We start from the raw sequence: 27,565 nt of genomic DNA, 5'->3' as shown, positions 1-27,565 counted from the left end.
ATATGATCCTATGGGGGGCCATTCTCATCGAAACCACCACAGTTAGCTTTACCTGCCTTCAAGTCGAATTCATAGTTGTTCTTCAAGACGAAATTCTGTCCCCTGTAGAATTCCAAGAGTCATCCATAATCGGGTTCAGCGGAAGCTCCAAGTATATTAAACAAGATAAAAAAGCACAGGTCTATGTAACTTTCTTTATATGATAGTAGGATTTGGGGAGAGAGTTCAGTTGGTGAGGGACAAGCATATGAGTTCCAACCTTACAATCCACATGAAAAAAAGAAATTCCCCAGACCGTGGCAGGGTTTGGTTTTAACCTTAGGGCTGGGAAAGAGGAGGAAGGTAATCCTTTGGGCTCACTGGTGGACCTGCAAGCCTAATAACTGAGTTCCAGGACTGTGAGGAAGAGATACCTGTCTCACGAAGCAAGGTGGTTGGCTCCCGAGTAGCGACAACTGAGGCTGACTTTTGGCTGCAACACAAGTGCATGATCAGACATGTGCATACATACAGTTACATGCATGCACACACACCTGCACATGCATGCATGTGCATACACATAGGTAACTGAGAGGTGGGGAGTAAAAAATAAATGTTGCTCTAAATGTGTAAGTTGAGGGTTAGGGCAGTTCCTTATCGTCAGGGATGTTTAGAGGGAAATGGCAAGTCATCAGCACTGACCCATGGTACTCTGTTTTGTCCTACACCATCACCACCGATGTGAGCAATGCCCACAGTGTATTCACCGTTACAGCTCTCACTGTTACAATACCCACAGTGAATAGGCTCTCAATGTTACAGGTCGCATCCATCAGCCTGTGGCTTTCTACAGTAGTACATGGGCAGAGTGCTGGGTTCTTTCTCTTGAGGCTTTCATTTTGCCTCACTTTTTAAGCGGTGAAAGCTTTCAATCCTGTGCGGATCAGGTACAAGGTTCTTTCTTTTGTTCTCCTCCATTCTCCCAAGGATGTGGGGCAGGGAGGCCGTGATCAAGGGCAGGATTTTAATGAAGGAGAGAATCATCTTCCTTGTTTGAACTCCTTAATCTCAGACTCCAAAATAAGACATCAGCTGTCTTCTTTGAAGATGTTCAAGATATACTCTGTTGTTCCGTGTATGTGTGTGTGTGTGTGTGTGTGTGTGTGTGTGTGTGTGTGTAATAAAGTGCTTAAGGGTATAGTCACACATCATTTAAGAACAGAATGCATTCAGATAAAGCGTCATTAGGGGATTTTAGAATGATGCACACATAGAATGAGTTTATACATAGTTACTACACCAGCAGGTAAGAAAATAATAAAGTATAATATGTAATAATATAATATAGTATGACATAATATGCTATAATATAATATACATTGACTTTGTACATAGTCTGTCACTCACCAAAATATCACAGTGTGGTATGTGAGTGTACCATCCTTCTTGATGCAAAATACTGCAGAAGTGCAAGGACAAGAGAGACTTGTTACATTGGTTCTTAGTCCTGGGCCTTACTGCAAAGCTTCTACTTGATAGAGTAGGGAAAAAGCCAGTAGTTTAAAATAATTCACCAAACGTAGAACAAATGCCCCACGTGGGCCAGGAATTATGGGAGCTGCTGCTGATAGGTGGAGGAGAAGCACACTGAAGGATTGTGAATTATAAAGCATGTGACATCAGGGAAGGAGACAACGGAAAACAATTTTCCTAAGTCATTAGAGATGGTTTAGGGAAAGAGGAAGCCTGTGGACAGGAAGGGAGTCTCAACCTCTGTGAAGCATAAATGATAATCAGGAGTACTTTGGGAAATTCAAAGAACACGCACATCAAAAAGCTTACCCCCACCATACAGATGACGAGGAGTCTAGGCGGGATCTAGGACTGATCGCTGATTATAATCTCTCTAAATTAAACACAATGGAAGAACACATGTAGGGATCAGAGACAGAACCACTGTGGCAATGCGTGACACAAAAGAAAGTGCCTCGCAGAAACCACGCTGCTCTCTTGAGAGAAATGCTTGATACCATCGGTGATTTGAAAGTGGTTATGATACAGCATACTGCTTGGAAATTAAAAATGTTTCAAGAATTCCAATTCTTCCAACCCAGATGGCTTTCAGGGTTGGTTTTAGTCTGTACTGGCCCAGCCGGCATCAAGGCAAAGCAATTGTGTTTTCTGGAAATAATCCATGCATTATAGAGCTTGGCAATTATACTTTGTGTGTGTGTTGTATTGCATTGTACATGTTTTTATATATGTTTGCATGTGTGGGGGCACACTGTATGCTCAGAGGTTGGTGTCTGCAATCATTCTTGACGGAGAGCCTTCTTCACTGAGACTGGATTGCTCAGTCAAACCCAGAGCTCACTGACACGTCTAATCTTACTTCTTGGCTCATTGTGAAAGTCTAGGCAGGCAGCCTCCATTTTGGTGGGTTCTGAGGACCCAGACTCTGGCCCTCACGTTTGCATGAAGAGTGCTTTTTACCACCGAGCAATCTACCCAGCACTGTTCCTCCCTTGAACGTGACTAGCATGTGATCCTTCCAGTTCCTTCTCAATGGAGCCAGCTCGTATGTGCTGTGTCCCTCTTATTGGCCTAACACTAAGACTTTGAGGGCAAGTTAAAAGTCATGGTGAATAGGCAGACAGGGTTCTATGTACCAAGTACTAAAGAATGCACTTGCCTTACATAGCGTCTTAGCTGGTTGCTTAATCATTCGCTTTCACGTTTAGTTTTATTTATTTTTGGCCAAAGGTCTTATATAACCCAGGATAGACTCAAACTCACATGTGGCTGGGGAAGACCTTGAACTTCAGACTCCGTTGGTTTTGCTTTCTAAGTGTTCAGATTTATAGGTGTACACTACCACACCTCATTTACACAGAGCTGGAGAGCAAATGCTGGGCTTTATAAATGCTATGCAAGCACTCTGCCAACTGCATTCCCAGCCCTACTCCCAGCCCATAAATTTGTGTTTTTATATCTGTTTTTTTTTTAAGATAAACTAGCAGAGTTAAAAAGTTCTATACCTTCAAGGAAGTGATAGGTCAGCATATCTGATTCTGGAACCTATAGTCATAGGATATGTCCCTATATAGCCTCTCTATATAATAAGTTTAACAAATTTACTGCACTTGATGGTGATTGGTCAGAGAGTGGGAAAACAGAGAACTCAAATTGCATAGGTTTCAATGTATGGTACAAGTGGATTACACTCGAGATGTGGTAGCTTTCACAAGCCAATATTCAGGTACTCCTCTAAGAGCCTCTCCCAGGAAGACCCTGGGAGCAATGACAGGATGTTTCAGCCTGAGCAAAACACCGATGTCCCTGAGCAGATTCCTGAGAAGGGTTCGACCTTTTCAAAGAACATGTCCCTGGAAGACGGTTGCCTCTTTGTTATAGGAGGATATCTTGCAGTGTAGTGATTCACCTTATATCCTTGGGCACTTCCCAAACTCCCCCACCCTAAGCTTCAGTTCCCGCTTCTATTCCTGCCTCAGAGCTTTAAATGCTGTACATTTCTCTCAATAAACGAGACCTTGACAACAGAATCTTGCTTGGTCTCCTTCTTCTCTTCACCCTCATTTGGCCCACAGGTAGAAAGCCTCTTCGGGACCCTGAATAACTGGGTCCCCGCTGGCGGGGACAATGTCCTGCCTGTGACACACACCTCCTCTTTGCATGGTGTGAGGAAAGTTGTTCTCTTTTCCACATAGTGGTTTGCCTCATGAAAAGCCCAGAAACAATGTGGCTGAGTGGCCATGGACTGGAACCATGAGGCGAAGCTAATCTTTCCTTCTCTGAGTTACGGCCATGGGGACAGATAGCTCACCAAGTAACCAATTTGGACGCAAGGTACTTTTTGAAGTAAGTAAGAATAGAGTCATTGGGCTGGTCCCTAATGGCGTACTACTGATGTCCTCACAAGCAAAGGGAACCGGAACATAGGCACATTCAGAGAGAAGACAGTTCAGAGGATGCTACATCAGCCTCGGTCTGTCACACTTTGTTGCATCACTTCTAGCTAAGCAATAGCAGCCCCCGTCCTCAGATCTTGTCCCTCGCATCTCTTTGTTTATCAACAGACCACACATGTTAAACAAGTACAGGTTAACCAAGACTGAGGAGAAGTATAAATTACATCACTATTCATATCTCATATAATAAGTTTCTGCGCCCCTGTGTCTGCTTCCCCATCAGGTTGGGGTAGCCGGGCCTGTTTCTCACCACACTGAGCTGGACTGGAGGGAAGGAAGCTTAGCCTGGTGCGTGATGAGTGTGTGAAGGCTTGAACACACCTGAGAATCGCTTCAGAGAATTAGTCCTGTTTATTGGGGGTGGAATTTATGCCTCTGGGGAGGCAGTCAGGATCTCTCAGGCCGTGTGGCTGTGTATCACTGGCTAGAGCAGAGGATGCCTCATCTACGTACTAAGGAGCTGTAGTGTGCACAGAGGTGAGGTGTGGGTGGTGCACATTAAAAGGTCAAACAAGGAGTGAAGCCTGGTAATGTCAGGGTTGATGGTAAGGAAGCAGCCAGGTTAGAAGGGTAGGTAGCCAACTACTGCTGTCATCATGTTTAAGGTAATCGGGTTGAAGCTTCTTCAACCCAGGTAAAAGCTCCCTTGACCTTTTCTCTGTACCTCTGGTCCCACAAATTTCCTCTACATACTGGTAGCTACTCTAAGGCACAGCCCACACTTGGGCATGTCCCTCATCATGAAAATTTCTATCAGCTAGGGATGCCTGAGACCAGATAATCCAATCTTACCATATATCTCATAGGAGAAGATACAGAGCCCAGGATATCTTGAATATTGAGTAAAATTTAAAGATATAGTTTGGGGAGTTCTCCTGACTGGGATGATGGCTCTGTTAGAAAAGCATCTGCTGTATAATCATAAAGACCAGAGTTCACATCTCTAGCACTATAATTTCTAAAAGCCAACCACAGAGGCATGTAGCTTTGGTCCCAGTTGAGGGTGGAGAAGGAAGAACCTCATTGGTCAGCCAACCTTGCTAACTTGTGAGCTCTGGATTCAGTGAGAGACTCTGCCTCAATGAAACAAGTTGGAGAGCAATCAAGGAAAATGCCTGATGTTGACCTATGGCCTCCATATGCAAGTGCACAAATATGAATACATATGTCATATATGTATGCACACATCAGCCTGACATGTTTCCATTTATATAGTGCACATATACACATGTACACATGCACAAAGAAATAAGTTGGGAAGATTAGGTGCCAACACATTATTATTTAGTTTATGTTGGGTCAAAATGAGAAATTGGAAGGAAGGATTGTTATATGAGTGTGTGTGCATGTGTGTATTGGTGAAGATACTCCTTATGACGTTTTATGTTGAGCTGAGTTTTTGAGACTCCATATCTGCCAGCTCTTAGTCCTGAATCTCCACCTTTGATGCTCTAATTAAATTCTTAATGTGATTCATTACTTTGGATGAGTCAGTTCTTGCAAATTTATTGGAAAAAATTTCAACGTCATCCCTTAAGAATACAATCCCCACATCCACCATCGGGGAAATAGCCCCATCTCCATTTTAAATGAACAGTGAAAAACTGGATTGGAAAAGGGTCAGGTGGTCCTCAAGCATTGCTTCCCTGGGATAGCACATGTGTGTTCATGCTCTTACGTGAATTATGAGTTAGGGAGGTAGAAATATTAAGCAAATTAGAAGAAAATTAAGAGTAGATCATGGGGGAGAGAGTTCAGAGTGGGAGTTGTACTGCTGGATTAATTATCTAGAAGAACTCATAGCACACAATTGAGCTTCCTGAGGACTGGGGGAGACGACCTTCTCAGAGTTTCTAGAAGATGGTTTAAGTCCAACCAAAGCTCTCATGTGAAGAAGGTCTGCCCCTTATTAAATATCTGAATAAACTTCGTAGGTCACAGGTCACAGGGACAGCCACACAGAGCAAACATGAGCTGGTGTGTGGCTTTTTTTTTTTTTTTTTTTTTTTTGCCTAGGGTCTCTCACTGGCTCTGGAAAGCATGGGTTCTGCTGGTCCATGTGGTCAGTGAGCTCTACAGACCGTCTTGTCTGTCTTTCCCCAGCCCAGGCATTAATTGTAGACATTTGACAAGACCAGCTTTTACATAAGTGCCGAGGATTAAACCCAGGCCCTCAGGCTTCTGTGGTAAGTAAATTGGGTCAACTGAGCCATTTTTTCTAGATCCTACAGTTATGTTGCTAGATGTTCCTATATGAACAGCCAGATGAGGAGGGTCAGATGTGTCCCAAGCTCACAGAAGTAAGCATTCATACAGAATCCAGATGCACTACTTATTCTATTCAGTAATTTTTTACCAATCAGGAAGCTCCCCAGCGTTTAGGAGTCAAGTTTTCATGTTGTGAAGGGGGGAAGCTATTGAGGACAGCCATTGTCCTATCCTATGTTACTCTCACTTGGATAAGCAGTGTTTTCTTTTGTTTTCAGACTGCATTATCCAAAGAGACAAGATTTCATAGCTATCAGCTGACTCCATTTTGAGTTCAAATATAGAGGCAGGGCAATCAGGTGAGCACATCAACCACACCATCTGTCTACCCCACCCAGGAGACACAGGCCGATAATTAACTTATCCCTAAAATTAAAAAGGTACCACCCTATACATTTATAAATGTAAACTGGGACTCCAGAAGCACATGGTGTCATTAAGATCATATCAGGAAAAGCAGGCCCGATAACTTGTCAGGCACACCAGACTAAGGCAAGTGTTCAGCTCCCTTACCTGAACCCTATGACGAGGGGGATTTCTAACACTGTGCCACCGTGGCATCTGTCCACTTAGTGTATGCATGAAGGGAATGAAAGGCAAAGAACTGTCGACAGGAACAGAGGCTTCCGCTCTGCTCCCTACCTGCTGTTGGATTAGCCTATTCAAATTGCAATTCATCTATCCACTCGCACTCCTCAGTTATAACCGTCAAATTGACACACTCTAGAGTCACTTTCAAAGAAAGCCCCACTTGAGGAATTCTGTAGATCAAGTTGGTCTACAGGCGTGTCTGTGAGGAATTGCCTTGAGCATTAGTCGATGTAGGAACACTCAGTTCATTAGGAATGGTGCCACTTCCTGGGCAGAGAATCTTGAACTATGTAAGATATGTGTATGTGTTTGATATATGTTGTTAACTGTCCTGGCTTGGATGTAAAATGTTGGCCACAGTTGAGGCTTCCCCAGTGACCTTTCAGTGCCCTTTGCAGAGGCTTCAACCCTGCCACGAGGTACCAAGCCTTAGCTGCTCTCCATGACCTCTTCAGCTTTGCAATTTTTATGCCTTCCAAACCAGCACTAAATGAACGACACTTGCTTTACCAAATTCATTTCCGAATGCCTCCATACTAGCGGAGAGGGGCTGCGTCTTCCATTTATAGTTGCTAAAAACTAGGAATTTAGAAATCACAGAGCCTAACAGAAGAGCAGTCATATGAAGCTCAACTAGCTGGTTCCAAAGTTCAGCTCATACAACCATGCTATGATGATTTCTCTATGTCTGTCTGTCTGTCTGTCTGTCTGTCTCTCTCTCTCTCTCTCTCTCTCTCTCTCTCGTGTGTGTGTGTGTGTGTGTGTGTGTGTGTGTGTGTGTGTGTGTGTGATCATGGAAGATATAAGAAGGGTCCTGACCCTCTTAAGCTGGAGTTACAGACCACTGGGAGCCACCCAGTGTGGATGCTGAGGACTGAACTCTCATCCTCTCTGCAAGAGGAGCAAGGGATCATAACGCCGAGTCCTTTCTCCGATCCCTGTGAAGCATAGCTTAACACAATCCATAATCAAACGTCAGTAGGCAGTGTTTAACATAGCCGGCTCTCTCCCCCTTTTCTTCTCTCCCCTCCCCTCTTCTCCTCCTAGATCCTCACTTTCTTCTTTCCTCCCTCCCTTCTAGAGAAGAAGAAAGACTTCTCATCCACCCTTTGGGTCTATGGAGGATCTAGGAATTAAATTAATCAAAGACAGGTTAGCAAGGGGAAAACATCCATGCCTTAATGACAGTATTTTATGTGCGTTTGGGATTCTTCCCATGTAAGAAATAGAGACAAAAGGGAGTGAATAGAGCTGAGAACTGATAGAGCATTTTAGTAAGTTAAATTGTAGAGGCATGGAGGACAAAGGGAAGAGGCGTTTGGGCTAGGAGTAGGCAATTGTAGGGAAATGACTAAGTGCATTGTAGGAGGAACTATAGGAAAATGATGTTGGTTTGGTGCTGTTTTATATAGATTTGTCTCAACATCAAATTTCTAGCTAACTCCTGAAATTTTTCATATTTTGGAAAATTAAAAAAAAAATGATGTGGAATGTTGTCTTGGATTGGCAGGGAGTTAGAGCCTTGAGTATGTATCCCTGCTTTTTAATTCATGGAGGATTTTTTCCAGGATTCTGGGTCTGTTCATAATTCTCTGTGACTTCCACTCTGTCTCTGACTACCTGGGTGTTTTGATGGCTGTGCCGCAGCCCTCTAGATCTTTCAAGATTGTTGTCCCATACATTTTCTCTCACACAATATACACCTGGGCTTGGCAACCACCCAAATGATTCTGCCAGTTTTTTTTCTTTATTATGCTTGACAACTGCTTGTGGAGAGAGAGGATTTCTCTTTTGTGAAGGCAGCACACAGCAGCAGGTTGCTTCTTAAAAGGGCAAGATATTTCGCAAATATAGAATCGGTAGGGTTGCCCGTCTGTGATACTACATCGAGGCTTTTCTACCAATACAGGAGAGCTTTTACCAAGAGGCTATGACATGTCTCCTTTATGGCATAGGCCGAGGTGGGAGTTTCAGCCAGCCACAGCCCAGTACTCTACCAAAGGAAAGAACAATCAGACATACACATCAAGTTTCATTCAGCTTTACTGGGCAACGACTCCCGTATTGTGTAGTGTATAACCTGAGGTCTTGAAAACTGCCTCCAATTCTTAAATGCAGAAACCAAGAAAAGCATTCAACACAAGATACAGCAGATTTATTTGCTTAAAAGTGCAGCCAGTAAGTGAGAAGCTCAATTTTAGATAAAGTCACCAAATTTCTTAGATCGTGGTTGCCCTACATCGGGAAGTCGCTCATGTCTCAACCTGTGGGAACTTTACCTTACTATGGGCTCAGTAAACACCTAGTTGTGAAGTCAATATACACTTCAAGCACTGATTATTTTACATGAGAAGTTAAAAATAAAAAGGAGAAAACAACCCAGAAGGAGAGAAAAAAAATCTAGCTCCTGTGGTTGTCATGGCGATAAACTATTACTGCAAAGTCTTTCTTGGGGGAGGGGGAACAAGAGTGATGTTTACCTCCTGAGAGCGGTATCTAGGAGGGTTTGGATGTGCACATATTTGAGAACTGTTTCTAAAAAGTGAAATGCTGAAGAGAGGGCATGGGGTGGGTATTTACACTTATTTCCTGGGCTGGAGGAGCTGAGTAGTGAATACCCATCCCCTCACATAAACCTCAAAGCGTTATTTCAATTCCATGAAGGGAACAAGTTTCCATTTCCTTTGACATGTAGACATTGTGTGTGTGTGTGTGTGTGTGTGTGTGTGTGTGTGTGTGTAAACTTTGCGGTAAGAGTTTATCTCCATGACAACCACAGGAGCTAGACCGTGCATGCGCAGTCACAGGCACCCTTAGAGAAGGTTTGTATTAGCAAAGAAGTTCCCAGGGGAGATGAGCACTCAGCTGGACTTCTGTTCTGGAAATTGGGATCTAACTGGAGGGTGATCTTAGGCAAATTCTAGACGCTAGAGCCAAGTGTGAAGTTATTCTGTAAACAGAGAGATGGACTTAAAGCAGCATGAAGCATAAGGATACAGCCACAGGACAAATACAGACACAAGACTAAAGGCAACCAATGTGCAGCCCAGAAGACCTGAGAGAGGATGTTGAGTAAGTGGAGTGGATCAATTCTATGGCAGGCTGGGATAGGGGCTGGACTTTCTGGGACAATGGTAAGCATCTCCCTCTTGGGTTAGGGAACACAAACAGGGCAGGGGAATTGGAAGACACCCATCCAGCACTTCACCGTGCCAGAGGGAAGGAATCATAGGAGGAAGGTAGTTGCTGTGAGTGTGCACAGGAGGGAAGGCATCTGAAAGCACAAGACACACTTGCTGTCTTCTTGCTTTGGTATAAAAAACGCATTGCTGTCATCTAACTTCAAGGAACCTCTCCATAAGCTTTATTCACTATCTGCTATAAACTAATAGATGTTGGAAAGAAGAAGATGGTTTCAACATCCTCTTTCAGGTCTTCTGGTCTGCACCTTGCTTGCCTTCAGTCTTGTGTCTTTGTCCTGTGGCTGTATCCTTATGATTCATGCTGCTTTAAGTCCATCTCTCTGTTTACACTTGGCTCTAATTTATAGACTCTCTTTGGACACATGGGTATGTTTCTCCAGAAGAAGGAATGCTGGTGGCAGAAGACAGGATAGAGCCAGTCTTGCTCAGAGTAGTTTCTTAACCTAAAGGATTAGAAATACCACCTCACAGAGAACGGGATTCACAGGAGGCGTATGTCACCATCTGGGAAGGAGTAAGGCCTTTGCTGTGAATCCTAGAAAGCTGTCCTGCATCTTCAGTGCAGACTCCCTGGCTCCGACTGCATCACGGAGAGCCAACATCTCAACGCTATGTCATGTTTAAAAGATCTTGGAGGTACAGATGTGGAAGTGATCTGATAAAAAGCTTGCCGAGTGACATAGATTATTACCATGGCAACGGTGTCACTTGACAAAGATAGTGTGACCAAAGCCATTTGCACTAATTTAGAGGTCTTAACGAAGTGATTGCTTACGAGAAGGAATACCATCAAATAGAAACAAGAGAACAGGGGAATCCAGTGAGATGGCTATAGGTTCTCTGACATAATATTCTTTAGAGAAGAAATAGAAGAGAAGCCAAAACCATTATGGAAGTGGAAAGGAAATACATAATCACAAGAAAGAACCAGGAGCATATATTCGAATATATTCAAATAGAAATATTCGATATATTTTGAATAGAAAAATGAGGGTAGAGTGAGCAAAATAAGATAATAAATAGCTAGGGGTTGGGGATTTAGCTCAGTGGTAGAGCGCTTGCCTAGGAAGCGCAAAGCCCTGGGTTCGGTCCCCAGCTCCGGAAAAAAAAAAAAAAGAACCAAAAAAAAGATAATAAATGGCTAAAGAATTGGAAAGAAATTGATAAATATGAGTGACAAACAAAATACATGTCATAAATAAAATACGAATCCTCGAAGACAAATTAATCAGAACAAATATGCCAATGTGAATAAATAAATCGAATAAATCAAAATACGTAAGTGTACATGGTAGACGGTTGTACCACAATCAGGGGATAATCAAAGAAAACAACCGGTGTCAAGGTACAGTCTAGTAAGAACCCTGAATTAATTAAAAAAAAAATAAAACTAAGAGAAAGAACCATTTAGGAGGCCGGCCAGGCATACTGTAGTAAAGCCACAAGTAGGAAGGAATAAAAACGTCCTTGGAGCAACATCCAAAGCAGGAAGACGTGGGGCAACCTTTAGAAGATGCGTAAACAGATGCATGATGAGTCATGGGTTTATACCAAGCAAACTCCCCTAGTAGAGTGCAGAGGAACAGTTGGACCACACGAGCTCGGAGATCCTATCTGTCACCAGCCTGTGCTATGCTAACGACAGAAGAATGAACCACGTTCAGCTGAGAAAAGGAGGCACGGTGGCACAGGAAGACAGTAAGTGCAAAGTAACAGTAAGCACGGGGAGGGGTCAGCAAGACAGCATGGAAGAGGAGGAAACCCCCAGACGAGGCCAACCACTGTAGTACAAGAGCAGGGAGGAGTAAGAGAGGAATTTGAGATGGCCGGTAGGTTTGCTGATGGTCTCGTGTGTGCGAACTGAGAGGCTGACCATTTAAGGCTGGTGAGCCAGGAGAGAAAAAAGCATTAGCATAGTTCCCAGAGCCCTGTTAAGCATCAAGAAAGCTAACAATAGTCTCACCGAAATGAGGATGTGGAGAGGAGAGCGGGTGGGTACCGCGGAATGCAGCTCAAGAGTAGCTGGTTTCAGCACACGTCACATTCTTCTTGGTTCACAAATTAAACCTTCACATCAAATTTACGGCACCACTTTGCGCTTCTTGGCCAAACACTTTCATCATTGAATGAGTTGTGATGATCTGGAATCAGTGGTCTTTGATGTCACTTATATGACTGTTGAGGGGACCATGAACTTTGTCTATGTTAGACAGAGTTGGATTTTTTTAATGTGTATATATGTCATGTCTATGTGCATGTGCGCGTGTGTGTGTGTGTGTGTGTGTGTGTGTGTGTGTGTGTGTGTGTGTGTGCATAGGCATGAGAGTACATGCGCGTGAGTCTGGAGGCCAGAGGACAACATCAGGTGTCTTTCTCTTATCATCTTCCTTTTTGAGATAGGATCTCTCAGTGAACACAGAATTTACCTATTAGCTAGACTGTCTGGGCAGCAGTCCCCATGGATCTTTCTGTCTCTGTCCCCTGAGTGCTGGGATTACAGACATATGCCACCACACTTAGCTTTAAGGTGGGTGCTGGTGATTCGAACTCATGCCACACTCCTCATGCATGTGACTGAGCCATTTCTCCAGTCCCTAGGACAACAAGTTTAGTCTGTGGGCACATGCACTCTGGCTGAGTTACCAACCAGCTCTTTGCATCTCTGTTTCTCGGAGACATCACAATGCTGAAATTAGACCAATCAATAACCTGACAATAACCTCTAATCGGTCAAGCGAAGGAAGAAACACTTAAGCTCTCCTTCTCCATGGAAAGCTAGAAATCAGGAAGCTTAGGAAGGAAGACATTAAGAAAGGGGTTAGCTATGCTGGGCCTCCTCTACCTGCCAGCCATGTTGTCAATGCACAGGTGATGCTTCGGTTGGAAACTAGCAGCAATAAGTCGGTGAACGGAGTGTACAGTAAGGGAGCAAAACAACATGATTTCAGATCTGGAGAAAGCTCTCTTGGTCTGGAGAGAAGACCAAAGGACATAGGTACATTAAGTGAACGCCTACCCCAATTTGACTCTTGCTCTCTTTGGTCTCTTCCTCGAAGCCTGAAAGGAGTGATCAGGCTGCGGAAGGCCGAAGAAGAGGTTGTTCCTAAGGTTCAGGGAAAGCAGCGTGCCCATGGCGGCAAAGCGTAGAAGATGCCAATGCAGAAGCTGTAGCGAGTTTGGCTGAGGATCCGGAAAAGGACACGGACAATGACAGAGCAGCCCATCCATTGTGGCTGAAGTAGCTCTCTGTGGTAAGAGGCCGCACACTAGGACTTCCGTGGCCCAAGCGGTGTCAATGCCGGACTCCAAAGCGCTCCAAAGGATAGGCCGGTTGCAATTTGCAACCACTTCCTTTCAGTTGAAGGCAATAACTACTCTAAGAAACGTCCCCTCTTTAAGCACCAGAACTCAATTAACCATGCCTTCTCTCTATAAACGGGGCAGCAAAGTCTGGGTGACAGCACATCTGTTTCTAAATGGATCGCTGAACGTTTTACTGCTGCTCGGAAAAGAAAGACTTTGAAAATGTTGCCACACACTGGGCTGGCAAGATGGATTCTAGGCCAAGTCCAATCCGCTAACTGATGGAAGAGTGGGTGGGTAGAACTGACTCCACAAAGTTAAATTATACCCTGACACACGTGTACATGCCACAGCACATATGTGCTCCCCATATCATACTTCAAACACATATATGAATAATAATTAAATAAAAATTTTACTCACAATGTACCTAGTCACCTGAGTTCTACTGAAGAAATATATAGTAATATCAATATTCCCATACCTATTAATAAAATATACATTCTGTAGCCTGTGGATCAAACAGCAATTTCAATCCTCAAGTCTTATGATTTAAGATATGCATTGTAGACTGAAGTTGTGGCTAGGGTGTTTGCCTAGCTTACACAAAACCAAACACATCTATACCATTCGTAGTTATAAATGATAATGAATTACCTACCAGTATCCAAAGATGTCAGTTTTGATCCAACCAAATAAAACTTTATGCTCAATGGAAGTAAAATCGAGCAAACAAACACAAAGATCTATAAACACTCAACTGGAGGTAGAGGCAAAGCAAAATACAGCGTAAAAGGAAACAAGCAGACCTGAGGATGGAGCTCGGTGACAAAGCGCTTACGCGGCATCTCAGGGCCCCGCATTCATACCCAGGACCGAGAAGCAAAGTAGAAGCACGGACTTTAGTATCAGACGAAGAGGGATTTTGTTCAGAGCATGCATGACTGAGGAAAAAAACAGTCTACAGTGCTGATTTGTGAACACCATCATAAAGACCTGTCATCCTTCCTCCCCTAAACAATGCTCCACGTCTACCAGCAGAGACCAGAGGAGAGAAAAGAAGCCCAGAAAGGTAATTTATAGTAGGAATCCTGGGTTATTCTCAAGGGGCCAGCAAGAGCAAGTCCTTAAAAAATACCACTCCAAAAAAAAAAAAAAAAGACCACTTGATTAATATGTACATAAATTAGACATTTTATACAACGTACTCACATGCATACACACACATAGAAAGAGAAAAAAGTAGGGTGCTTATAATATGTACGTGGTTTGGGTTTTAAATTTCAATGTCACATACACACATACATACCACCAAACCAACCACTACCACCACCACCACAACAACAAACAAAACAAGTTGGAGAAAGGAAGGTTGAAAACAGTATTTGTTGAAAACAGTAATCACGAAACTTCTAGAAGTCCAAAGTGAGCCCTTGTCTTAGCTCCTTTCTCACTGTTGTGACATATCTGACACACACTGGAGCTGTTAGATCTCCTTTTTATCAGTCAGGGACTGCCGCCTGTGGGTGGCACCAATTACACTCAGGGTAGGTAGGCATAGGCGTTCTCAGTAAATCTTCTTTGGTCACTCCCTCACAAACACAGAGTTGCATCTTCTAGGTAACTCTAAATCGAGTCCAGTTGGCAATCAAGATTAATTATCAACCACCTGTTAGCTACTTCTAAATCCCTCTTAAGCATATGTTAAGGTAATACAATACAAGTTTAGTAATCAAAACTGGTCCTTTCAGAAGATTTGATTGAAGTAAGACCCCCCATAAAGAGAGATAAAATGCATAGAAGTGAGCGTCAAATATGTGAGGCTCGGTCATAAAAAGGTTGGTATATGACAGAAAGGTTAAAAGCAACATATACTTTCACCCCAGCAACAACACTTGGGCCATTAATGCCGTAGGTGACCTGACTCGTGGTGAGATGTCTCTAGATATTATTACTTATGGCACTGTTTTGAATTGTAGATAGGAACAAGTTCAACATCTATCAGTGGGAAGCTGGTAAATGCGGTAAAACATGGGGTCAGCACAAATGTAGCTCGGTATGCAGAATGCTTGCCTAGCCAGTGGGAGGCCCTGGATGCTCTATCCCCAACCACATACGCCAGATACGGTGGCACACTTCTATAATCTCGGCATTTAAAAAGTAGAGATTAGAAGACCAAGGTCAAGGTTGTCTTTGTATATGTATGGAGTCTAAGACCGGCCTGAAAGTTTGTATATGTGCAGGTGTGGTATATGCTTGGCCCAGGGAGTGGCATGATTAGAAGGTGTGGCCCTGTTGGAGTAGGTGTGTCACTGTGGGTGTGGGCTTTAAGACCCCCATCCTAACTGCCTGAATGTCAGTATTCTGCTAGCAGCCTTCAGATGAAGATGTAGAACTCTCAGCTCCTCTTGCACCATGCCTGCCTGGATGCTGCCGTGCTCCCACCTTGATGATAACAGACAGAACCTCTGAACCTGTGAGCCAGCCCCAAATATATCTTGTTATGACTTGCCTTGGTCACAGTGTCTGTTCACAGCAATGAACCCCTAAGACAATGTGTATGTGTATTTGTAGATGTAGGTGCATGTATGGTTATAATGTATGCATATGTTATAACATATACATACAATACACATATACTATGCACTAGTTTAAATTATATATAATATATGGGGTACATTTTGATTTGTCAAATAGTGAATTTCAATACAATTATAGAACAGAATATTGGAACTTTCCACATACCTGTCTAGAATAGTCTCCAAGCTATAGTGTCACTATAATAAGCAAAAGTTCTTATTTATAAAGGAGAAAACAAAGACAAATTCTTCCTTCTATTTGTCAGCATTTCTACCATGGAAGGACACACCAAGAAGTGATCCTGGTAACCTGCAGGTAGGTAGTGGGCACTTGAAGGAGTCCTTTAGTTCAGTACATTAAAACATTTGAAAGTGTGTGTGTGTGTGTGTGTGTGTGTGTGTGTGTGTGTGTGTGTGTGTTTCCTATTGGAAAATAACTAGAAAGGGGCTGGGAAGATGACTCAGTGGTTAAGAGCACTGACTGCTCATCCAGAGGTCCTGAGTTCAAATCCCAGCAACCACATGGTGGCTCAAAACCATTTGTAATGGAATCTGATGTCCACTGGGTTTGGTGCTGGCCTAAGAGGGTGACAGGGTGATGCCACTTAGAAGCGCTAGTGTGTGTGTGTGTGTGTGTGTGTGTGTGTGTGTGTGTGTTTCTAGAAATGTGGCTGACAGAAAACACTATGCTATTTTTCTGGATGGTCCAAGTCATTAGAATACTTAAACTATCGTCTCGGGCAGTTACTGGTTATTTCCCCAGAATAAACTCAGGTTTCTAAAATGTTCTGTGAGTCCCCGCAGCCTGTAGAGACATTTAGGGAGAAGGCAACATTAAATGTGGAAAGACAAAGCCCCTTAGCATGCGTAGCACCCGTTCTTGTATGTATTCTGTATATGTGTATATATTCATGTGTGCACATGTGTGCTTGAGTGTTCCTGTGACTATGTATAAATGGAAGCCAGAGGTTGGCATCCAGTGTCTTTCCCAATCACTCTGTATCTTAATTTTTGAGACAAGGTTCCTCTCTTGACCTGGAGCTCACCTACTGGCTAGACTGCCTGGCCGGCTCTCAGGATTTTCCCGCCCACTCCCTGGTTCTCTCCATAACAGACTTGGGCCACAGCACTAGGCTTCTAAAGTGAGTGTCGGGGTTCCAAACTCAGCCGGGCTGCAAACAAGCCCTCGGTTGCTGAGACCCCTCCCCAGCCCCAGGGCGAGCTGTCTTTATGGTGAACGTGCACATTCTGACGTGACGTTTCTGAACCTGGAGCTTCAATAGCCTGTGCAGCGCAGCGCTCCTACCAGGCGAACTAAAACGTTCATTCTTGTTCTCCACACATCAATTATCTCCGATTAAAGCTCAGGGAAAGATACATCTCCTTGGGTATATGTATTTCAATGATTACAGCCACAGCAGAATGCCTCCTTCTGTCCTTACGCTTGAAGCCGAACCGGTGGCAGGCGACACATGTAAAATCGTAAGGATTGCAACTTGTGTTTGAATGGGTAGGAGCTAGAAGGTAAAGAGGATAGGAGTTTCTGCGTGTTAGTTTTCTTTAAAACTATATATTTTAAAGGGCGCCGGGCAGCATCACTTTTTCCCTTGGAGAAGAAAAGTGCACAGCTTGTGTGGACATTATCTCCCCATCTCTCCTGGGCTGCACCCCAAGTCTCAAGCGCTTGAGGAAGTGTACGCAAGGCTGTGCTACATCGGTGTTTGATTCAGAAGGTTACTGCCACCTATCGGCGCGTGTGAGTACCTGCATTCCCGTCTTGTCTGGAGGAAAAGAAAAACCAAACGGAATCTGAGGTAATTAGACGCCAAGGAAGGTGGGTTTGCTGAATGGAAGCTGAGAGTCAGAGGGCACGGCGAGGGAGATCCGTCCTCTAAGCCAAGAGGTACAGCTCTTTCCCCTGCCCTGAAGGTGAAATAAAATAATCTTTCATGGGGACCCATCTCCCGGAAAGGAGAAAACCAAAACAAAAGCAACCCCACCCACCAGTGGCTCACCACTCCCCCTAACACACTGCAGTAAGCGCCTGTCAGCTTAGCCCGTTTAATGCTCACTGCGAGATTGCAACACGACACATAATGATTAAATTAGTTCTGAAAAAGTATTTGTTCCACTTGTTTATATCCTCCAAATCCTTGAATCTGGACTCTGCTACGTGATGGGGACTTGGCCAAGAGACCTTTTTAAGAAACTCATCTATAAAAGTCTTTTCTGAAACATCCCCAACAAGACGTTATCAAGGCTGTGTGTGAGGGCTGACTCTGTATGGGAATCAACCAACTCGACCCTGGGAGCCCATGTATGTGGTGAAGCATTGCTGGGTAATTTCCAGATGAGCCTAATGTTTAAATCTATAGATAAGGGGCAGACATATTTTCCTTTGCTGCAGGTTTTCTTAATGGAAGGCGGAGAGCACAGGTTTTCCTTGCCTTTGATTTAAAGTGGAACACCAGCCAGCTCTTTCTTGATCTGAAGTCTCAAGCTGGCAGTGGGCTCTCTAGAAGGCCAGCAATCCCGCTGTTTTTGAGTACCATCAACCTCTATGATCCTGTGAGTCAGTTCCTCATAGTAACCACCCCCTGTCCTTTTCTCTCAGTCCGGGAAAACCTGATTAACACACTGAAGTAAAGCATTTCCAAGTCTCAGGCCAAGCAATTAGCATGCAGAAGAGCCAGACTTAGAACCTCTTGGCTTTTTCTGCCTTCTCTGCGTTCGTCCCCACTCGTTCACAGGAAGCAGTTACTGAATACAGCTGACACTTTGGGGCTCTCTGTTTTGCCTTAACCTCAACGATAAAATCTACACTCAACATCTCAGTCCCGCACAGTGTGGTAGGTAGCCTTGCCTTCCACAGCACCACATTCTCCAGGTTATTCTCCTGCGTCATCAACTGTCCCCACTTCGATGGTCTGTGTTTTACCTGTGTCTGTGACTACAAAGCTCTTGCCTGGATCTTTTCGTCTTCCGCATTTTGTCCCTTCAATGCTGCCTGTATGTTGATTTTCATGCTCATATTTTTTAATACCAAACTCATCCCGATGCTCGAGATTTGTTTTACTGGGATGTCCCTAAATACAGAGTGAGTGGTGCAAAGGGAACACTGTTACATAATAGATCTGAACGTCTCCTTGCAACCCCGATTGAGTCTGGATGGGATGCTTGTACCCTCAGCCCCTCGGTAGCGTAAGTGGAAACTATGGTCTTCATTCCTGCTTTTCCCCAAGCATCTAAAACTAGACTTCTCTGTAAGCCTGGACCAGCTCAGCTTCAGTGCTGCCTCTTCTGAGCAAACGCTGCCTTGTCCCTAATAATGGCCACCAGGCTTGAATTCTTTTGTGTGGTATTCTTCAATGGTACTGAAAATTACCCCTACCCCCACCCCCACCCCCACCCCCACCCCCCACATTGCACATGCTAAATAAGTGCACAGAGGTGCAGGCACTTTACTGACTGAGGTCTTCCCCAGCTCCACTTTCTGTCTTCTTGCCCATAGCCTTTTCACTGGCGGAAGCAGTTTGCTTCTACTTATTTGTGACCCCCATCCCACCCTCAGGAGGAACACAGACTCATCTTGTTTTCAGCTGTTTAACGAGAACTAATAGACGCTGGTTCCAGATAGACCATAGCAGATGAATCCATTTCTCGAAAAATGTCTGGAAACGTTTAAATAATGTTTTTTTTTCCTCCAATGTCCCCAGCAGCAGACTGTTGTGGACTGCCCTGCTGCTGTTTGTATTTTGATGCTAATTTCGCTTCCCCAAGAGGGGCTGTCTAGGAGGAGTGAATCATATACTCAGGTGACTTCATGTGAACCTTCTCCCCATTTTAATGTGTAAAATAAAGACTAGAGCCAGTGATTGGGCAGTGGAAGGGAAGGTGGGGCTGAAAATTTAAAGGAAGAAAGAGGGGAGGAGGGAGAGAGGAAGACAGAGGGGGAGGAGGAGGAGAAGGAAGAAGAGGAGGAGGAAGAGGAGGAAGAGGAGGAGGAGGAAGAGGAGGAAGAGGAGGAGGAAGAAGAGGAGGAGGAGGAAGAGGAGGAGGAGGAGGAGGAGGAAGAGGAGGAGGAGGAGGTGGAGGAGGAGGAGGAGGAGGAGGAGGAGTGGTGGAAGGAAAATGGAGCAGAAGCACATCTCCTGGCTATAAGAAATCTCTTAGCTGGGGAACAGAGCAGTGGTAGATCTGCCCAATCTAGGCACGAGCTTGTATCCATATTAATTGAGTTGTGTTTTCATTGCACGGGTTTATTTGGGTTGGAGAATTTACTGCAACAGCAGACAGCAAAAGAAACAGTATGGTGTCTCTGGTGGATTTTGCCCTCACGTTGCTGTTCTTAGGTATCTGAGTTTTCGAGGAGTAGCCTATCTGTCCCACATCCCAACACTGCTACCTACTTGGCTTAAAGTCTGTCCCAGGATTAAAGGAAGAAATCTGCCTTTAAATACTACAAGTTAGCATAATAATGCCCATGTCTCACTCCAAGAGCGGGTAAATACCAAATCTAATCACATGACTAGTTAGTTTGTTTTGTCGGAGATTGAAGCTGCTTATTTTTTAATGGACTTGAAAATACACGAGTTCCTCTGCCTGAAATCACAACCTAGTAAAAGCTTCCTTTCACCTCACACTGGTTCCTCTGAAAACCCGAACACAGGCACCAAGACACACAGAGCTCAAACGATATACTTCTATGAGTTCTAAGATCAAACCTGAACTCCCAACAGGCTAGATGATATAGGGGCATGGACAAATCTCCTGAAGTTCTGGAAACTTCTCTCTGTGTGAAATGCCCCTAGAACTTTTTTCCCAACTCTCATCTAGGTCATTTCAAAGGACTCCATGAACTAATGCAAAGTAAAAGCACACAGGACCACGAACGCTTGAATTAGAAGTTTAGTGCCTGGCGTAGTGTGTGTGCTCACAAAGTTCCACAGCAGGCATTTATGCTGCATGGCTCTGTGGGATTTCTGAGAATATATTTATCTCCTGTACATGAAATATGTATAAATTTGAGACAAGAAGGAAGTCATTGGTGCCTCATTAGAATATCTGAGGCAGTTACAGGAGCAAAACTTTGCACATGGGAGCTGGGAAGCCCTTCAGGGTGGTTTCTCCCCATGCCTCATCTTCAAGGTTGTGTCTCCATGTGCTTGGAAGACCAGCCTGGAGCTTGAGGTTTCTGTATCCAGGTCCAATGACTTCTTGATCATCCTGTAATGTCATGTTTATCTATATTAATTATAGATCTATCTATATTCATTCAATATCATGATTCATTATAGATTAACATAAGGACAGCACACATTTGGCCTCTCATCTCTTCAGTTTTCAAATGCACCCTCGATGGTATTTCACTGCATCCTGGATCTCCCTGCATCCACTAACAATCAAGACAACCCCTATCATCATTCTTACATGCTGGCCTGATATTGCCTAGTATGATTCTCTTCCCAAGTACTTCTCGGCTGTGTCAAGTTGACAGTTTAAACTACCCAGCACAGGTGTCTCTCTTAGGCACTCTCCTTTTATGTCTTGAATTGGAATTTCTCACTTTACCCAGAGCTCACTGGTTATGCTAGGCTTGCCGGATAGCAAGCCCTTAGGATGCACACGTCTTTGTTTCTATTATACTAGCATTGTAGTTGTGTGTCTCCGTGCCAGGCTTTGGATTGTGGGTTATGGGGTATTGAACTGGGTATTCTGGTGATGGAGCCACCTCTCCAGTTCAAGAAGAGGGTCTTCAATACATTGATTGCATCATATATATATACATATATATATACACACATACATACATGTACATATATATGATCTGTGAGGAATATATATGATCATACATCTATATATGTGTATGTGATCATATATATATGTATTTGTGTATTGTATCATATATATGCATGTGTGTATACATTCCATTGCAATATATATATATATGCATGTATGTACTGTATCATATATAGTCAATGGAATGTGCACACACACAGTCACATGCACACACACACACAGTTCAGTCTGCTAAGTCCTTTTATGATATGTTCACATGATACAATGGCCAATCTTGGTTGCAGACTTGAACAAGACGTGAACAATAGCCAGGAGACACACCTCTGCGTGCCTGTGAGGACATTTCCAGAAAGGACTCACTGTAGGGAACAGATCCTCCTGTTCAGAGAGGGAAGTACATTTCCCAACAGGTGACCCAGACATAGGGAGGTCTGAGAGAAAAGTTTTCCCTGCTTTCTTGCTTCTGCTTCTTCCAAGTAAGTGGGTCAATCCCTCAACTGGCTGCCGGCGTGCTGCTGCCATTCTCTACGGCCAAAGTCCAGGGTCCTTAGCAGGAAACTTTCTACCTTCTCAGCATCAGATTGAGACTGCTGGGCCGCTGAGGTCTCCAGCTTTGTGGATTGAGCAGCTATAATGTTCCCAGTCCTTGCAGCATGAGAAGGATTGGGATACTCAGCGATCTTGGCATAAGCCAATCTAATAAACACCCCCTCCCACTCTGCAAATACGAACTTCTTTTTTCTTTTCTTTCTGTTTCTCCTGAAAGTATGACCTAATCTGGATGGCATCTGCCACAATTTCTGCAAAGAGGAGCTCAGAGCCCATGTTTCCTCCTTGGGTCTGAGGGCCTTCGCTCCACCTCCCTGACAGACTCTTACAACCTCATGCTATGTCATCCTTCTCCTGCAAACAAGACACCATGGAGTCATGCCTTCTCATATCCGGTTTCACACAAGGCTATCACATCAGTCAATTGCTGAAGTGTCTTAGACCATAATTCTCAATTCTACTAGCTGGGACTATCAGAAGGAGTTTCACCAGGCATGGCTTCTCAGCGAACAGATTCTCCCTCTCAAAATACTGGACAAAAGGCACAGCAGGAAGTTAACATAAGCCAAAAGGACTGAGATGAAAGATCCATTATGAGCACTGGGCATAAAAAAAAATCAAACTCACTTGGAAATTTAGGTTAGCTGGGAACAGAGAAATCCCAGATAGTAATAATAATGATATCTATTATTTATTGAGTGAACATTATGTCAAATCCTACCTGCAATGAGTTTTTATGTACTATTTCACTTTATTTATAAGGCTCCAATAAAGATCTGTTCTATCTATCTATCTATCTATCTATCTATCTATCTATCTATCTATTCCATCTCCTATATATATGTATCTATATATTCTATTACTACCATATATGTGAGGGTGCATGTATATGGATATGTATATATGCATCTACAATCTATTTCTTAATTATTTGTACATATATCTGTCATCCACTTATCTATCAGATCATTTATAGCTATTATTTATCAATGTATCCTTCTAAGTATGCTGCCTATAATCTGCCTATTTTTCATCTGTCCATCTATGTATCTGTCTCCATCTATATGAATCAATATCGCCAGCTGGGGACACGGGTTCGTGGTAGAAGCACTTTCCCAGCAGACACAAGGCCTAAGGTTCAACCCCCTGCACCGTGAAATGAAATGAAATGAATGAAGAAAATTACCATTGTCATTCAGCAAGGGCTACAGAAATTTTCAACTTGTCCAAAGTCCTGTAGCGGAGCTGAGGTCCAGATCCAGGCAGTGTGACCTCATGTCTCTCCACCATGACAGAACGATGTTCTCCCGCCAGCTCTTCAGAGTTGCCTAGTATCCCGGCTTTGATTTCCCCATGGTCTTTCCTAGTCTTCCAAGCAAATGAACACCAGCTCTGAATCTATTGTGGCATACATGGGTCTTATCCCCATTGGGCTGCACAGCCCTCGCCTGAGTCGGTGTGGTGGTGTGCCCACTGCAGGTGCTCAATTAGTGTCTGTGGAAACCCAAGAATGAGAAGGGCTTTGAAGTTTAAATCAGGAGAAAGTGCATCTCCCTAGACTCAGCAAATCTCCAGGGGATGCCTGTTAGGAGCCAGCGGGGACAGTGTTAGCTCGGCCCCCAAGCAGAATGCAGTCTTTAATTACAGGGAAGGCAATATGTCCTCAATGGGGTATAATGAAGAGCGCTATCAGAGCCATCAGAAGGAAGGATTGGAGAACTGCAGCTCTTAACTGATCAAGGGCACCTGAGGATGATACTGGATATTGAAGAGGCTTTCCAGGACATGTAGGCTGGCCTTGAAAATGGAACTCAAGTTCTATAGATTAGCTATAATACCGTAGGGTCATTGGGTGAAAATAATGAAAGTGTAGGGTAAAAGAAGTGCAAGCTGTGTTTGAAAGTTACTGACAAACCTGTGTGTGTGTGTGTGTGTGTGTGTGTGTGTGCGCGCGCACGTGTGCGCGCGCGCGTATGTGTGTATGCATGTGCATGTGTGTGCATGTACATGTGTGTGCATGTGTGTGTGCATGTGTGTGTATAGTGCGTGACTATATGTGTAAGGGTTGAGAAATAGATATGCAGTGAAAAGGGACCAAATGTGAAGGATAGCAATAAATATCAGCGAGTTTGGATTCTGTATGCCAAGCAAAAGGAACTCTGGAAAGACTTGCAAACATGAGTTAAGTGATTAGGTCTGTGTGTTCAAAGGGCAATTGTGGGTCTGTGATGAAACACAGAAGGGAATGAATAGTTTTTCCATTTATATCCATCTGTCAATTACTCTTCCTTATTATATGTATTTATGTCAGCATCTATATTTATCATATCATCTGCCCTGCATCTATCTATCTGTCTGTCTATCTATCTATCATCTATCTATATCTCCATCTTCTACTGTCTATCTATCAATTGTCCATATCTATCTGTCTGTTTGTCTGCCTGTCTGCCAACCCATCTGTCTATCATTTACTCCAGTGGTTTTTCAACTGGGAACAACTTTGTCCTCAAAGGAGATTTGATAATCTCTAGAGGCACAATGGTGAGTTTTCACAACTTTGGTAGAGGAAGGAGTGCATTCCTTGCATCTAGTAGGTAGAAGCCAATGAGATGATAAATTTCCTACCATACACAAAACAGCCCCCAGCATCAAAGAATCATCCATCCCCAGTAGTGTGAGGAAAGAAAACCTCTTGTCTACTCAGATGCAGAAAGCTGCCTTTGGGCTAACCCCAAGTAGAACTAAAGCAAGCAACCTTTTCCACTAGACACCAGCTACCTTCTTCCTACACCTCAGTTTCTTTCAAAACCCTCAGATCTGAAATAGTTCAAAAGCAGGATGAATGGAGCTCACTTTCAGTTCTTTCTCTGCTTAGTGGAAGTGGAGAAAGGCATGGGATTTGTCTCTTTTGGCATCAGTGTTCTTCCTAAGGGCACTGACTCTAGAGAGCTGGTTTTGTAAGTGAAAAAGCTTCAAGATGTGAAAAACAAGGGCAGCTTTCAGAGAGTCCTGACTATTTCCCTACACTCTTATATCCTAATCCTGTGTTTGTGGTGAAGGAAACTGAGGCAAAGGTTATAAATAGTTTGGAGAATAATTTCTCAGCTGGCGTTCATATAGCCAGCTAAAGCAGGTTCAGAAGCCAAGTCTAAATGCCAGCCACTGTACCGTGTTTACCTTGAATATTCTACTCTCTTTTTATCGTGTCCCCATTGGTGTTGATGTAATGAGTCTAATTTTATTTTGCCTAAAAAGCCTGGGTGGCTGAGGAGAACTATACGCTGCACCAAGCAGGCTGTCTTGTGAGTGAAATGAAAATGCCGTTACAGCAATGGGGATCATAACCAGATGAAAGTGTCTGGCTCCGCGTCACTGGTTTATGGTTAGTCCTGTGCTGTTTTGAGAAGGAATAGGGTGACTCATGCCTGGCATTGTCTGTGTTGCCTGTAGCTGAGGCAACTAGAAGCTTCCCACTTTCTAGAATAAATGATCAAGAGCTCTGAATCATCATTTGTTATATATTCCCAGAACTACAGGTAAGGGACTAGGGAGACAGTTCCTCGTTGCTCGCACACAGTTTGGTTTTCAGCACCCATGCTGAACGGCTCATAAACTCCTCTAACTCCAGCTGCAGGGGATCCAACGGATCCATGTGACATATATTCACAGGGACACACACACGTATACATAAATAAAAAAGTGAAATGTGTTTTCAAAATTAGACACGAGCATATCCTCTCCAGACTGTACACTTTCAAATTTGGCTTTGTCTAGTCATCTGTAGCTCACACACTGTAGGTCGAATGTTTAGCGGGTCATAAGAATTTTGATTCATTTCCCGGAACCCCTTTTCTTTGTAGGGTGGGTCTCCATTGCTTTGGTTCTTGTACAGTTCTGTGTAGAGGTTGGTATTAAGGTCCTGCCGTGATGTCTGCTGTGCTTGGCAGGATTTGTGCTGCCTTCACCATGGTACATGCATAGGGGTTCCAGGCTTAGGTCATCCTTTACTATAGGTACAATCTCAAGGTGAAATTTCCTAGTTTTAACCAGTACCCCATTCAGAATTGGAAACCCTCCCCCCAACCTGACTGTTCTCTAAAGGGAGCAGTAAACTGGACATGGAAGGTGGCCATGGTAATTCATGTCCATAATTCCAGCACTTGGGTGACTTAAGCAGGAGGATTGCTAGTTTGAGGTGAGCTTAAACTGCATAATGTTAAAGACAGGCAGACAAGTAGGCAGACACACAGACAGACAGACACACAGACAGAGAGGAAAAGAGGACAAGAATGGGGACCAATTACCGAGGCAGGAGTGATGTCAATGAAGGGAGGGAACACATGATCTCTTTGAACATCTTGAGAGCCAAGGCCAAAGACCCAATTGCAAATGAGAAATTAGGGGAAATCATGCGGATTTATTTAAGAAGCATTTTACTTGACACAGGAGCCTTCAGAAATGAAGGCCTAAGGAGACCGGAGAACCTGTCTTCACTTTTATGTTAGTCTTAGGGAAACCTCATCTCTTTAGCCATGAAGAAACATGATTGGATAAAGAAGACTCAGCCCTACTGCTAAGAAGCTGCGGGAGGGTGGGGAGCAGGGCCGGTTTGTTGAGATTCGTTTCCCTACTGTGTGCCTGTGCTTTCGGAGATGAGTGCTTCCTTCTGAGACGTGGGGGTGGGAGCGGGGCTTCCCCCAAATACTCATCTTATTGCTTGTTTTCAGCTGGGCTTTGTAGCCTGATTCTATGGAGAAAGAGGGAAAGAAACCCTAAGTTTTGTGGCTGCTGCTCCAGTTTTCCCAATTTCCAAGTTGCTATACTTTGGGATAGCGCAGTCAAACACCCCCGCTCCCGCCCTCCCCCCCAGCTAAAGGAGCTGTCAGCTGAAGAGGTCCCATTTGCCCTCCACTGATTCTCTAGAGACCACAAGAAATATACACAAGTTGACTTTGAAGAAGAGACAATGGCCTTAGGAACCGAGCCCTGGGGACTCAGATCATCCCTGCAAATGGTCTTTACTGACCGCACTTTTGCTATCCGTAGATGGAAGCAGGTTAAGGGCTTCAGAAAAGCTGTGAGGATATGGCAGGGGGTGGGGGAGGGAAGGGGAAGAAGCTTCGTAGGCCAGAGGCCAGATAGAATCTGAAGAAAAGGCCAAGATGAGGAACTGGAAAACTGTTGACGATTCTATGCATGGGGTCACTTATTCACGATGTTGAAGACCACGAAGATGAGATCCATCGGCTTCTCTTCCCCTGGAGTAAAACTTCTCTTTCCAGCTCCAGTGAGAAACAGAAGGCAG

General features: G+C 43.9%; 1 protein-coding gene across 7 annotated transcripts in view; it reads right to left on the bottom strand.

Moving 5' to 3' along the window:
* LOC120097741 (uncharacterized) overlaps nucleotides 1-27,565 on the bottom strand; it is a 120,596-nt gene that overhangs the window by 27,995 nt on the left and 65,036 nt on the right. For 3 of the 7 annotated variants that reach the window (XR_005495421.2, XR_005495422.2, XM_063276800.1), the window contains exon 3: nucleotides 53-472. The exons of 2 other annotated variants lie outside the window; for them this stretch is intronic. The gene's annotated coding sequence lies outside the window, so the exon portion shown is untranslated. Of the gene's footprint in view, nucleotides 1-52; nucleotides 19,268-27,565 lie in introns of those variants that run through there. 2 more of the 7 variants (XM_063276797.1, XM_063276799.1) reach the window with 2 other exon arrangements.

Source organism: Rattus norvegicus, chromosome 17 (assembly GCF_036323735.1).
Source record: "Rattus norvegicus strain BN/NHsdMcwi chromosome 17, GRCr8, whole genome shotgun sequence".
Classification (NCBI taxonomy): Eukaryota; Metazoa; Chordata; class Mammalia; order Rodentia; family Muridae; genus Rattus; species Rattus norvegicus.
This window is presented reverse-complemented; position numbering and strand designations above follow the sequence as displayed.